The sequence below is a fragment of the Cottoperca gobio genome, chromosome 21, assembly GCF_900634415.1.
Source record: "Cottoperca gobio chromosome 21, fCotGob3.1, whole genome shotgun sequence".
Lineage (NCBI taxonomy): Eukaryota > Metazoa > Chordata > Actinopteri > Perciformes > Bovichtidae > Cottoperca > Cottoperca gobio.
The window spans coordinates 18,618,342-18,634,529 of record NC_041375.1 but is presented as its reverse complement, the minus strand read 5'-3'; positions in this window follow the sequence as shown (position 1 = coordinate 18,634,529).

The following is a 16,188-nucleotide window of genomic DNA, read 5'->3' as shown; positions in this document are numbered from 1 at the left end:
GTGTGTGTGTGTGTGCATGTGCGTGTGTCATTTACACACACACACACACACACACAGACACACAGACACACACACACACACACACACACACACACACACAAACACACACACACTGGTGGTAGTGATGGTCTGGTCTCCACCTGTCCCCCCTGTCATTACCCAGGAGGTGATGGAGGGGAACAGAGAGAGAGAGAGACGAGGGACTATGAAGAGGGTAGAGGGGGGAAGGAGGAGGTGGACAGGGGAGAAAACAGTAGAGATAAACAGAAAAAGAAAAGAGACAGAAAGAGCAGAGACCTCAGTGTGACATAGTCGCAGGTGAAGAAACCAGAAAGAGACATTGAGAGACTGCAGAAAAGACCAGATGTGACAGAGACAAAGAGACAGGATGAGAACGGACAGACTGTGATGTGGATGGTGAGGGAAAGGATAGATCAAAGAGAAACAAGGAGGGTTGGTGAAAGCAGTGAGAAGGAAAGAAAGGCAAGCTGTTCTACAATAGTTGAAGTCAAAGTGAAAAAGAAAAAGTGGAGGAACGAGCAAGACAGCGTAATGATACTGTTTCTCTGGTTAACACTGCTGCCGGGCTCTGTATCTTTGGTGAAGGGCACACATTGCATAAGTGAATATGGTTGTTACATATTGGTGTGATGAAGCAGTTCATTGTCCATCTGCTTTGTGTTCAACTCCCTCCATCTGGTGCAGAAATGCGCTTACAAAACAACTAATTCATTGTTTCCTCTTATTCGATGTTGCTTCACTTGAACACATCCAGTGAAAACACACCAACGCTGTTTATCAATTTGTATTCTGACCACTGAGGTTTGACTCAGGGTACAAATACAATCCTGATTATTTTAGGTTGTAATTGCCAAAGAATTAATTTTGTACCGTGGAAAACATTAAGTTTATATACATGATTTGTTTTCCAGAATAATATAATATAACAAGGTTTCTTTTAAATAATTAAGGTCATTTGTAACATAATGTCAATTTGTAATGGGAGAACACGGCAGGTAAGGAAAGATAAATGGTTGCCATGGCTGGTTAGTATCATTTTCTTGCAAAAATACAATCAATCATAAAGAACATCAAAGCGTACATGTGTACCAAATGTAATATTGGTTCACATGATGAGAGCAGTTTTAGGTTTACATAACATCTTATAAGAGTGAGAATGATCTTGTTCTTTTCTGTGTTTTGCAGGTTGAGGGTTAACACAGGGTTAAATACACACACTCGCACACACACACACACACACACACACACACACACACACACACACACACACACACACACACACACACACACACAAATGCACGCACACACAGTTCCAGGAACCCTCCCATCCCTCAGGCTCACCCGAATTCAGCTGTCATGTGTGTATTCTCCCCGGATCAAAGGGAGGTCACGTTAATTAGCAGATTTCACACTCGTCTGCCAGCATACACACATACACACACACATGCTCCACTGTCACTCAGACATGTTAATTAAAGACTTAAGACCACAGAAGTCAGAACCAATCAGAGCTCGTCGTTGAGGGTTACAGGTCTGTTTACGATGAACTGTTGATGAACTGTTGACGTCTGACTATAAACACGACTCCATTACAAAGGTGTTAACGTATCATGTCACATGTACAGTATTCTGAGTCACACATGTACACATGTGAGCTATAATGTTTGACAGGGTATCCAAACAGACAATGAGACTGTTTTATGCTGTGGTGTGTGTGTCTTCTTCCCTCTAATTGTCTCCCTCAAGGTGCTGCCCCTCTCATGTTCGCTCAATCCCTCATCAATAACAGACAGGTGGTGCTCACACAAAGTTTTAATTATAGAATGCATTTTCCTAAATCTATACAATCCATGTTTATATTAATCACTGTCGAGAGTCCAGTACAAGCGGATATAGAAAATAACGCAGTCCACACAGGAAAACCCTACTTTGCTTTAAATAAACAAGCAGCACTTAAAGATATACATTACCAGCAAACAAAGAAAATAATGTCCTATTTTAACACACACCTGCAAACCAATCTGAATTCAATAATACAAATATTAGAAATCATTTCCTATGCTTCTGTATCACTGCTCGAAATTAGTTTTCACATCTGTTACTAGGCAACAGCTTCCACTTGGTGCAGTAATTATTCCAAGCCTGACAAAGATAATGTTGACGCAAAGGTCTAATTAAAGAGCGTTTTGTTGACAAACTAAATCTATAAAGAATACATAACTGAAGGCCAGCCTTCACCTTTACCCACTTCATACCTCTCACACCCATCTTATCTGGTAGGTGTCTCCAGCACACACACACACACACACACACACACACACACACACACACACACACACACACACACACACACACACACACACACACACACACACACACACACAATTGTTTTACTTTTTATTTTCCTTCACAATTTTAATGACCCCAAAATGACGACTAATCAAAAGAAAAGGTCAAATCTTTCCTGTGGTGTGAGTGGGATCAAGTCCACATGAAAAAGGTCAAATTGCTTTTAGACTACATCAATAAACTTTATATTGCTAACACACACACACACACACACACACACACACACACACACACACACACACACACACACACACACACACACACACACACACACACACACACGCACACACACACACCCTCCCAAATTCCGAAATACCTATGAAGGCTTGACAAAACCCTCACCTTCAGCTGGCCTTGTTTCTATATTGAATCCGGCAGATATTATTTTTGTTAAATCTCTGCAGGTTTGTTGAAACCATTAATAGGGGGTTGATTCACGTTTGAATACATTTCTTAAGTGGCTGCCTTAGAATGAGAACACATGGCAATGCACAGATTCATTTAGAAATAAATCAGTATATGATGGCAGTCTGGGCCCTGATACTGTGTGTAATGTAACAACATATAAACTACAGCCTGTGGCATATGCACTAAAAGCACTGGATCCCAATGTGGGGGTCGGGACCCCCTGAGGGCTCCGGAGATAAATCTGATGGATCGTGAAAATGTGTCGGGAGAAAATGAGAAAAGTTATTACTACACAGAATTCTAATTCTCAAAGTAGTTTTATTCTCCTTGTTGAGTACTGGAGTTTTACCTCTTCAGGACTCTAAAAACTAAGAACATGAGGGAATATTAGAAGGGAACAATAATCTTTGGTTGACACAGATACAACCTATCAGAATCAGAATTTGGTTTATTGCCAAGCAGGTTTCCACAATCAAAAATAAGAGCAAATACAGAAATATTATTAAAAAGAAAACTTCTATAAAATACAAACCGACTGTGATATTTGTTATGGGACTGTCATACACGTTCATGTTATACAATGTTTTTACAGAGAATTCATTGTTGCTATTAGAGCTGCAACAAACCATTTTAAGCCAGAATAGCGGCGGGCGCTCGGTCAAAGGGTCGGTCGGTCCGTCCCTTTGGTCCATGTTTCAACAACGATCGTATGGATTGACCGCGAATGACTTTGATGATCTCATTTATTTTTATTGGACAGCCATCCGATGAAATATCTCAACATCTCCAAAATGGAGCGGCTTACAATTCTGTGAGTGAAATGTCATAAGATCTATTGGATTGAATTTCCACATTCATTCATCTTCCCCCCCAGGATGATCCCTTAACTTATCATCTAGCACCATCTCGTCAAAACTTCAATTTGTCCAATACTTTAGTTTATGACCAAATATCTGCAGAACTAATTACATTCCCACCAGCCTCAGCTGTACCTTGTGTTGTACTAGGATGCTAAGATGCTAAACTAAGAAACATGCAGGTTACATGGTGAACATTTGATAGGTTTGATAAATGACAAATAATGAATCAGTTATCAAACCAGTTATGTAAGCTGTCAGCACTTGATACTACATCGCTTGTGTATGTCGAGTTAAATTACATAATAGTTAACATTTTCGAATAATTCCACAGTACGCATGCCTAGTTTTAGTTTCAGTTTTAAGGTCTTGTGTTTTGATCCCTGATGATCTCTCTGTGAGACACACGTCTTTATAAAAGCCACTGAATAAAACACTGAATAATATCTATTGATAGAGAGCTTCCACCCCCAAACATGACATTGTTATGGGACAATAACAGTTCACATTGACCCAACCCCTCCTCCTCCTTTGTACAAGGATAAAGCCATGATGCTGAATTCCAGGCATGCTCCCTCATTGATCCTGCCTGCTCTGCTCTATCTTCACTCATTTCGCTGTGTTAAATTGACTATAAATGGATGGCACAGTGCTGTAACTTAAAAGGTCAGAGGTCAAACCCTCGGGATCCTAAACAGCTGCTGCTCCCTTTGACCCGAGGACCTTGATGAAAGAGGCTCGGAGGATGGAGAGAAAAGAAGGCGAACAAAAGGCAGGAAAGGGAAGAAAGAAAAGACTGATGGACAATAGATCAGTAATGCACCTTAAAAACACACACACATACAGAAAGCACCTCTTTCGTACATAATAAAGAAGGTACATTTACATTTTAAAATGAATATTTTTCCTCTTAGAGTTGGCCTTCAATCAACAATCAGCGAGCAGATATCAGCCCCAAGCTTTTCAAAAATGCTTTTCACAGTGAATACACTGATGGCCTCGCTTTTCAATGTGTAGAACTGAGCTTTTTAAAAACACAGTTGAAAGGCTGTAAACCTTCAGATCAATGCACTCATGGTTAAAACATTGACTGTGAAAATATGAGACAACAGAGGAACCAGAGGCACCAATATACTTCTTTGCCACACAAACATCGCACCGTTTTTACTGAATATTGACGCTGGATGTTAATCAACACAGAATCGTCAAATATAAAACATACAGAAAATAGATTTAAGAGTAAGTATCAAGAGAAAGAGTACATTTTTATAATATACAGTATATAATCATTTGTACCTCCTCCTGGTTTTATCAGTTGATCACCTGACTACTTGTAGTAGTTGTTGTGGTTGTTGTAGTTGTTGAGGAATTATTACAGTTCCTCTCTAAGCTATACAGAGCTATTTAGGGCTCAGGAGGTAGAGTGGTCGTCCACCGGTCGGAAGGTCAGTGGTTCGATCCCCAGCCCTGCAGTCAGCATGTCAAAGTGTCCTTGGGCAAGATATTGAACCCCAAATTGCTCCCGATGGCCAACGGTGTGTGTGAATGATTATCACTACTGACGAGCTGATGTGCACCTTGTATGGTAGCCTCTGTCTCTGTGTGAATGCTGACATGTGTTGTAAAGCACTTTGAGTGATTGGAAAAGCACTATATAAAAGCAGACATTTAAAAAAAAAAAACACCTTTCAGCTGATTGCTCTTCCGGTTCACTCTCACAGCGTCATTGTTGTCAATCATTTACTGAGCAGACAGCTGTAAAAATGTTACTGTACACACACCTGCTTGGCACAAACCGGCAAAGTAAGCTACAGGCCAGTAAACATAGTGGAGCATTTAGCTGCTAAAGAGCAAGATATTTCCCTCAGGAGGGAAAACAGAGCTACAGTAAAAGGAAATTGAAAATTAGATTTACTTTTATCAGGTTGCCAGAAAACTCCCAATGCATGCTAATGTTGCTACATATCCGCCTGATGTATAAAAAGGCAACCATTTGCTTACATGTTTGCAATATTAATTTCAAATATCATAATGGCAAAAAAACAAAACCAAACAGCTATCGCACGTTTGAAGGGACTTTACAAGAGGTAACGATTGATGAACCTGCTTGTAGTTTGTCAACCTGAAGGCGAAACAGGCAAATAAATGTAACATGCAGGTTTACAGGGAACAGGATACTGAGAAGCAGGAATGGCTGGAACGCTATGGCAACAAAGCAACACAAACAACCTGGCAACAAGGTAGAGGGGGCAAAAGAGCAGGTATTTATACTGAGTTAATGAGGTAATGAGAAGCAGGTGTGCAGGTGGGTGTGCAGATGAGGTTACTGGGAAAGGAGGGGACACACTGAGGACATCTGGAGGACATGTGGGGCAATGAGAATGTGTGGAAAGATGCTCGGGGAACATGGCAGCGAGTCCGACCCAGAAGACCCCGCCATGTCTGGCTCAGAAAACCTCGCCACGTCTGGCTCTACTGCAAGAAATCACATTTGTATGCAAGGAGGAAAATGTAATTGTTGTGTGGAATATGTTGTTCCTGATTCCTGGTACTTTCCATCATCTTAACAAAATTACTTTGAGTGTTCAAATCTAATTGTGAAAACATTAATCATGCTTTTGTTGCCGCAAGCGAATATTGACGGAAATGCAAATGAAATATATTGTCAAACATTTCCTGATATGTTGAGTATGAATATTTGAACATTTTGTATTTCCTCATTATGTTGATTAAAAAAACATAAACAGGCTGCTAAAACTAATAGTGTATAAATGTAATTTCTAGGTAGAGAATGAACAGTAGAGGCAGGGATACACAATCTAGTAAAGAAATAAATAATAAAAGCGATGTTAGAGATGAGAGTTGTTGGTGGCCAGTGAAGGCAGGGTGGTGAGCCATGTTGTTGGCCTTTATGTAAGGCTTGTCTGGCCATTGCATAGTCCAGATATCTTGTACTAATGCTCTGAAATGCAAATGTTTAGAGCTCTTTTAGACTGATTACATCATCTAGATTATGTGTATTTCATTTAAAGCAATAATAATGTATTATATGGACTTTCTTGCGATTTGGAGCATTTTTGAAGCTGTTATTTTAAGTAAAATAGCTACATGATGTTGCTTTAAGTTTTAAGAACCCGTTCTCAAAATGCATGAACACTGTTTCTCCCACGTAAACATTAAAAAGTAACCACATTAGTGTTGACACGGTATATAACTATGACTGCAGTGTGAGTCCATGACGTGTTCACGCACATGAACTCTTTAAACAGCGGTGCACACCAGCAGTGTGAGGCAGGGAGGCAGAACTCAAAGCAAGGTTACTGAGCTGCTGGAGTATCATACTGGTTATTACTGAGACACACACACACACACACACACACACACACACACACACACACACACACACACACACACACACACACACACACACACACACAGGCATCTGACATCTGTAGGCAACTGGTGCCACCGCAGCTAGCAGCTAATTGGATCATTGTCTGGAAAGGAGAGAGGAGGAGCGAGGGATGAGGAAAAAAAGAAAAAGAGGAAAGCAGGCAGAGGAGAAAACAAGAGATTAATGAGACCAACAGCTCTCAGAAGACTGCTGGGCAAGGTGAAACTCACCGGGGATAATAAGTGCTGTAGATTCATCTGTTTTCTACAAGTTATACAAAGATACGTTGTATATTATAACCATGTGCAGTGCCTGTTTCTTCTTGAAGGATCTCCTGATGAATATAATTTGGCATCTTTCATCATTCAGTCTGGTTAGGTGTCATAAAATCAAATACGCTGAGATTTATAGATGCGTGACTGGAATATGTAAATTCCACAAGAAAATACTTACTTGAAAGCTCCACTGATCAATATCTTTCAGTGAATACACAGAAATATTGGTTGCTCACAGTGATGACACACGGAGAATGATGAGGTAGAGGTAAAGCTTTTCAGCCTCTTTTTCTCATAGTTTTGGTTTTGCGGCACATTTACCGTTCGGTCGAGTATCATCAACCTTGTTTCCAGCTGCAGCAAATAAGCTCTGATAAAGCCACTGGACCCGCGTTAGGGACTAGCTGGTGAACATAGCATTTAGCAACTAAAGAGAGAAAATACTGAGCTAAAAGAGATATTAGACGTATATTTGCCATTTGTTTGGTAACAAGTTATCCATGTCAACTTAAAAGGTAAATGATATGTCAACTTGCTTATATAAGTTCGACATCGCCAAGATAATCAGTTATTACAGGTTTATTCTGACTTTGAAAAGGACTGTAAATGAAGTTTACTACCAGAACATTGAACTCCTCCTCTTCCCACAAGCAGGGAGTCATTTATTCAGTAAAGGGACTGAAAAAGGAACTCTTTTCCTGAATGGCTGACCTGTTTTTGTTTTTTTAGTCGCAACAGGCCACATGTGTTGATCTTTATTGTTGCTGAATAAAGAGGGACACATTGGTGTGTGTGTGTGTGTGTGTGTGGGAGTATTTTTACTGGAAGCTGTAGTGAGGGGAAGAATGACTCATATGGATAGTCTAGTGAGACAATGAGGACCGCTGGAGGATATCACTCCGCATGTGTGAGCATGTGTGTGTGTGTGTGTGTGTGTGTGTGTGTGTGTGTGTGTGTGTGTGTGTGTGTGTGTGTGTGTGTGTGTGTGTGTGTGTGTGTGTGTGTGTGTGTGTGTGTGTGTGTGTGTGTGTGTGTGTGTATGTTACAGTGCTGATTGAGGGAATGTCACAGAGCAATGAGAAGGAACCAGGCCAACTGCCACCAGAGTGCTGGCGGTCAATTTGGACGGACTGTCACAGCGGCTCGCCTCATGTCCACGTCGCCTCCTTCCCCCTGTTGCTCTCACAGTGCTAACAGCACACTGTGTGGATGATCAGTGTTTAAGTGTGTGTGTGTGTGTGTGTGTGTGTGTGTGTGTGTGTGTGTGTGTGTGTGTGTGTGTGTGTGTGTGTGTGTGGGTGTGTGTGAGTGAGTGTGCAAGTGTGCGAGTGTGTGTTCACTGGCCTATATTTGACATCGGTATAGCCTTATAGCCAGATGGTAATGATGCCCCACTGGCCCCCATGTGGAACAGAAACACTGACACGTTGTGAGCGCCGCGGATGTGAAGCAACGATGAGCAGTGACAGGACCAAAGCTTCTGCTGTCACCGCTGGACACAGCAAGGACAGACTGACACACACACGCGGTACGCACGTACGCACGCACACACACTTTACATTTATCTGAGGAGTTTTTTATTCTAAATCCTGAAGCTCCATTAAGTGATTTCTTAGGACACACTCGCTGAATCAAATGACTCACTTTTTACGGTAAAGAAATGTGCAGCTGTGTACCATAATAACTATGATATAACGTTTTATACGATTACAGTGAAAGGGTATTAGTGCCGCTGATTTTAGGGCTAAGGTTGGCATTTGATTTCATATTTTACCAAATAAATACGTTTTTACTGCTTAAAGAAACACTGCTTTGCCTGAAACCATAAAACCATAAGAAACTGTTGCTTTGTCCTTTTAGGAAATCCTACACTATATTCATTTGAGAGATGCCCGCTTCATTTGTCCATTCAAGGCTGCTGACGCCTCTGATTAGCTTTTGGAAATCAGAATAAAAATACCCATAATGCTTTAAACAATAAACATATTCGCCATGTAGGTATTGTTTTTGGATATATTTAAAAACCTTTAAGTCTCCGGTAGGTCGAGTCTCAGAGGAGTCAAGTTCAAGTCTTTAGTCTCACTCAGTTCTCAGGTCTCCAGCTCTGGTTCATGGTTCGTATTAAGCTTCTTCTGGTTCCTTTTTAGCCTCTCTTACAACTTTGTATGAAAACCTCTTGAAAACTTTTGAAACCGATCTAAATTCAATGGAAAATGACAAAATAACTTATTCTGGTTTGTAGTGTATATTGTTGGTGAGCCAAATATTGTTCTTACTGTTTTGTATTGTAATTATTGTTTGACTGCTTACGATCAAATGCTGCGTAGCGCAGCTTTAAACTGACACGATCACTGCAAATACAACCTTCATATAACATCTGGCTTCGTTGAGGGGAAGTGACGTAGCAAACTACAGAAAGGGGAGACGGAAAGAGGCCAAGCTTATTGTCAAGAGGTCAATGATTTAATCTCTAAAAGGAAATATTCTAGTATTCTAGTCGGTGTCTAGAATATATATATATATATATATATATATATATATATATATATATATATATATATAGGGTTAGTATAGGTTACGTATTAGCAATCACTCTTGTGAATCCTTTCTTATTGTGAAAATGTATAATGTGTGTTTTTTTTTTCTTTAAAACGAGATCCCGATCTTAGTGAGTGACCACCTGTTTAAATAAACGATTAAATACATATTTGAGTACATTTCACACAAATATATGTTCATATTTACACATGAACATGAAACATGCACAACATTTCTTATAGTTTATGATGTACTGTATATACTGTGAAAAATACAGTCATCACACTGTGCTGAATGTGGCACTGTGTTGTGTTGTGTTGAAGTTGTTGTTGTTGTTGTTGTTGTTGTTGTTGTTGTTGTGCTCTTTGTTCCAGTTCTATCAGAGCAGATCCTCGAACAATGACCTGAGACCTTGACTCAGAAAAAACAGATTATATACGTGTGTGTGTGTGTGTGTGTGTGTGTGTGTGTGTGTGTGTGTGAGTGTGTGTGTGTGTGTGTGTGTGTGTGTGTGTGTGTGTGTGTGTGTGTGTGTTAGTTCAGGCTTCCTCTTCCTTTTCCTCTTCCACAATGAGCTGCTGCAGGATGCACCAGGTGCAGACACACAGAGAACTGAAGGATCTACACAAGAGAAGAATGAATAAATTACCAATCTGACTTTTTCCTGCCTCTCGACATCTTTATCTTCTATTCTCATCAATTCCACATGATTTCTTTTTTCCACAGGTAACTTAATATACTTTTTTTTGTGTTCTAAATGTTCTGATTTTATTTAAAACACATTACTGCAGCTTTCCTTTTGTGCATCCACACATGCAGGGAGTGTGACGATATATTACAATAACAGATGAACATGAAATATGAAACAATCTGCATCATTAATCATTGAGCTGAAGAATTTCGCATAATATCAGAAGAATATCTTATAAATCATGGCCCCAAAGGATACTGCTGGTTGTCTATACTGAATATTAAATGCCGGAGGGTGCAATTAAATGACACGCTATTAACACTGAACTGTCACACGTCTCAACTGCAGACGGAGTTGATAAACTGAGTTTCTATCTCGAGTGGCTGGACGAGGACAGGGTCTTATTGTTACCCTCTAAATCCTCACTCATGTTCAACCGTCTTCTCGTGAGGAGCATCAGGCCCTTCTGCTTCACTCTTCTTATACTGTTTCATGTTTTATGATTACAGACTACACAAAGGACACAAAGAGCTCCAGGCTTTTAGCTTCACGGACAGGAGGAATCCACGATGCTCTTTCAGGTTTCTCATCAAAGGCAGGAGTACCATTACAGTATTAAATCGACGGAGAGTCGAAAGCTTTTTGATTAAAGGAAAATTATTTCTTTAAAACCTGAATCAGATTTAGTTGTTTTTGCCATTATTCCGTCGGGTTATGATAACATTTTGCTCAAACGTCTTCGGGAAGTCCTGACTTCAGGGATGTTTTTAGGCATCGGTGAAGTAGATTGTTACCAACAGAGCTTCACCAGCTTGGATGTGATGACTTCATCTGATGTCTCTCTATCTCTACGTTTAAATCTCCATCAAAGAGACGTAACAATCTGTCCATCTGTGCAGACTGTGGTCATAAAAGTGAAATACTCCCAAACAGCTCTGGACCTAATGAGACATGGAGTTTAAGTTCTACATTAAATACAGTAAACGTGAATAGAACAGAAACATCTCAAATCAGCTCACACTGCTGTTCACCATAGTTGTGAAACTAGAGGCCTCGGAGGTGAAGACATTACTCCGGCCGATGATCCATCTAGAGTTTCGTTTTGATAAAACAGAAAGTACTAGAGGACAATAGATCACACTTAAGACGTTATATAGAGATTACAGAACATCCAGGAACGCTTCATCGTCTGAACGCTCCTAATAATATCCCTGCAAGTTTCCTGGATATAATTTGCTACTAAGGGAAAAAAGGGAATTTCCTTGTAAGAAAAACTCAAATTAAATCTTCATTGGTTATGCTTGCCTGAAGACAAATTTCACATTTCTGCATGTTGAGGCTGACTTGCTGTGCTTTGACTGGAAGACTTTCTAAGATTCGTTAACTGTTAGGCTACTTTGAAATATTTAACTGGAAGTGAAGTGTACCAATTAGACTGTGTCTCCATTATTCATATAGAATAAGTACCAAATTAACGACCTATAAAATTATTACTGTAAAACACTCAAAAAACATTGTTCAAAAATACTATTGGATACTAAATAAAAATAACATATGCTATGGAAAACACTACAGGACACTAAATAAATCACAAACTCTATATAACAACACTGTCAGAAAACATTTCATGTGTTTGAATGTTTTCCTATAATGCAGCTTAGACCAAGTCAAAGTAGAGTTTCCAAATTCTGTGGTGCCATTGTACACTTTTAAGACTTGAAATCTCAACATTGTGAGTTTAAAATGATTGAGTGAATCAGGAAAAGGATAATCAGTACCCTAATGCAGTAAACCTATTTCATGTCAGTAAGGCATCTGATCATCTACAGCTGTTGAGTAAACGTAACACAATGAGAGAGGATCCAAAGGAAAGGCAAAGAAGAGAAGGGAGCATGCGGTTTATTCTGGTAAACACTGTCTGAACTGATGTGCATTGAGAGGGAAGAGGAGAAAAATAGAGCCTGCTGTCAAAGATAATGTCCCCCCCCCCCCCCCCCCCCCTTTCCCCACTCTCTTTCACTCGATCTGTGCAGGCACTGAATAATTTAAAGCTTTACAGTACAGCCGGTGATAAAGTCAACCGAACGGCAGCAGCTCTGACTGAGACAGAGGGAGACGAAGGTGGAAACATCACTGCTCGATATTTGACTCTCTGTGATAAGCAGAACATGCAGCACGCATTGTGTGCACAGAGAGGACCATTTCCTAAATCACTGTTACAGATAAAGATGCAATGTTACCTGATTACATCTCAATTCAACATCGTCATTCAGGGAGGCTGACGCTTCAGTCTATTTGAGCTGTGTGTGCGTGTGTGTGTGTGTTCTTGCAGTGAAACCTGGCAGAGCTATATCCTTATCAGGACAGTATGATAATGCAAAAACAAACGTGACACAAAACACCTTAACTGTCTCTCGTGCTCTTTACATTGAGTTTAACAAGACAAATAATGAGAATATTATGTGCGAAATAATCAGAACTATGCACAAATAAAGGGAACACAGTAACCTCGCCACTGCATCCTTTTTCCTTTTTATATAGTATGAATGTGACAAAATGAACTTTTGATTTTGTTACGGGATGTTGGGACTGTTTAGATATTGAACAAATAAATAACATCAAGTTAAGGCAAAGCAAGGGTTCAATGTAGTGTAATGACTCAGGCTGCAGGAGGAGGTAAAAAGGTCATGCGGTTATATAGAAACGATCAAAAACGTCATACATTTGAGGGTTATGGATCATTCTCCTTGAGTCAGCGTTGAAAAAAAAAGATGAACGTGGATTTGTGTATTTTAAATTCAAGAAAATGTACACAGTGTCGACTGTATGTTGACATTATAAGAGCAAGCTGCTGCAGTGGAATGAAGCTGAACCTTCAGCCTTTAAATATTAAGATTCTTCTTATGCTGGCTTATTATATGTGTATAGGGACATAAGACAGAGACGTTTAGCATTTAGACTGATGCCACTGTGGAAATGACCTTTAGAGTTGCGTTTTAATCTGTATGGATTGACTCAAAATGTACTTGACAAGTTTTAAATTGAATCATTTTGGATCCTTTCAAGTTATTTCCAAAATGACACAGAGGTACTTCCTTAACTAAAGTCATCATGCATGTACAACATGAAAATATCTGTTCAGATGCTGGTTATATGTCTGAACACGATTAAAGGAAACACATTTTCTTGCTACAATGACGTTTAAGAAATCAGTTTATTGCACGAAGCCGTCCGCAACCTGGTAACTTAATGCACCGTGTGTGTGAGAGAGCTTTTGAAGTGGAGTGAGGAGGAAGCAGAGAATGACAGGGAGACAGAGATTAGCGGTGATAGCAGGCTAATGTGTGTCTGACCTCCTGAGTGGCTGTAAGCGGCAGATAAGCTAAAGACTTGATTGTGTGTGGACCTCCGCAGACACTCGCTGTAATTAGTTCATCTATCTGAACATGTAAAGACAGAAGTTAAACAGACTACTTCTCTCTGCACCGCTGACCCCTGGAGTCCAGACTCTTGAGTTTTGACCTCTGCAGACTAAGCTGCTGGAGTCTCAGATAAGTTATTGTGCTCAATTAACATTACAATGCATGCAAGCTGCAATAGATAGAAACAAAAAATACATCTAAAGAACGTATTTTTGCTAAAACATAGAGCTGTTTTTAGCAAGACTGGAACAAAACTTAGCTCTGCAGACAAGCAGGCGAACGCAACAGCGACTCTATCATAAAGATAGTCTTTGAAACGCAGGAAGATCGAGTCACAACTAATCAGGGTTCCCTCCTCCAGAAGCTGGCAGGAGCTGTATTGAGTTTGGCAGCCTGAAAGACCTGGAACACCAGGAAACCAAGAGCAGAGAAACACACCTGTCCAAGAGCAACACAGGGGGAGCTCAGGGCTCCTTTATATTGATCACAAACACATCACAAGTGCATCAAACTCCTCTAAAACTGAATATTTATACAGGATTAATACGCTTCTGGCTGCAGTGCACCTGCTCAAAATACATTTAATAATGTGTTGTGTTAGTAAGTGATTAAACTTTTGTAACAACAGAGGAAAGTATGTCTCACTGTACAAGAACTGTTGAAAAAGATCTTTTAAATCCATGTGTGAGCAAAGTTAGCAATCCAAATGTTTCTTTTTTAATTTATTCATTCTATCTGCTCTCTTATTGTTGATTTACAAAGTCTTAATAAATGTTTTTTTATTTTTTAATAGATTTTAGTAACAAGTTAGAGCCCATAGAAAGTAAAATATTGTCAAAAAGTAAATAAATAAGACTTTGTTGTGAATTAACAAATTAACGTCCAGATGGTCGACTGCGAAGTAAATAATCTGCTGTCAAGGCATCAATGTTTAACATCCTTCTTCTTCTTCTTCTTCTTCTTCTTCTTCTACTTCTTCTTCTTCTTCTTCTTCTTCTTCTTCTTCTTCTTCTTCTTCTTCTTCTTCTTCTACTTCTACTTCTTCTTCTTCTTCTTCTTCTTCTTCTTCTTCTTCTTCTTCTTCTTCTTTGTGTGTGTGTGCGTGTGTGTGTGTATACCTTTCTGACTCTACGTCAAGTTTCTGCGCTGGTACATGCTGGTCAAAGGAACACTGCAAAACTCTTGGAAGATGAGAAGATGGATATCAGTTTCATCGTGCACGGGGAAACCACAAGGCGAGCTCAGCCGAAAGAAAAATAAACTCCAAAATGGTCTGATTTACACATTACATCTTCTATATTTAACTTAAGTAGACTTTGTGGTTTTACGAGCATTAAAGCTTGATATATGGTTGTGCGTTGAGGGGTTACGTTGTAGCCACAAATGGTTATATCGTAGCTAACGTTTGCCTCCTTAAGATGTAACTGGAAGTCAGGGCTACAGTAAAAAGTAATGTCTCATAAAGCTGGATTCTGTATGAACAAATGAAAACCGACATCATGCTTCTTACCTCCCACAATATCCACCTACACACACACTCTTTGTAAATTTCACACCAGGCTTAATCTTTCTTTTTTTGTGAAGATGTAAAGCTTCACAGCTAAAAAAAAACCTTAGGATGACAAGCAGGTAGTATATTAGGTGTGTTTCTGTGTGTGTGTGTGTGTGTGTGTGTGTGAGAGTGTATTTTTGTATTTTTAGATCAATGTGTTTGGTAGAAACTCTGGAGGCCGACTGCGGCGAGCTCACGCAGCTCAGATTGATGAGATGCGTCTTTAAGTCGCTACAAAAGAAAACCAAAAATGATTAAACATGTTGGAATTCAATGTAAACCTCATTTATCTTTCACACGATTCTTCCAGAGAGGATTTTTTATCAATTAAAAAGTTATTCACATTCAGTGGAGCACTTTTCAAAGGATAAAAAAAGTGAAGCATTTTGAGTTTTATCCAGCAGGGAGGTGTTTTTGGGACCAAGAGGCCAAATCCAGAGTTATAAAATACACCTGGTCATCAAACATGTGCAGTATTTTGACATCTGATAAGTCTTCCTCCTCACTGCCCACATACACTTGTTTTTAAAACTAATAACCTTGAAGGATTACCTTAAACGAGGCTTAAAAGCATAGTTTTACTGACCTCTAATAAGGGGTTAACCCTACAGTGATGCACACGTCTACGTCACTGCAGCAAGGCTAATATAAGTAGTAGTATAACCAGCCCAGTATCACCTG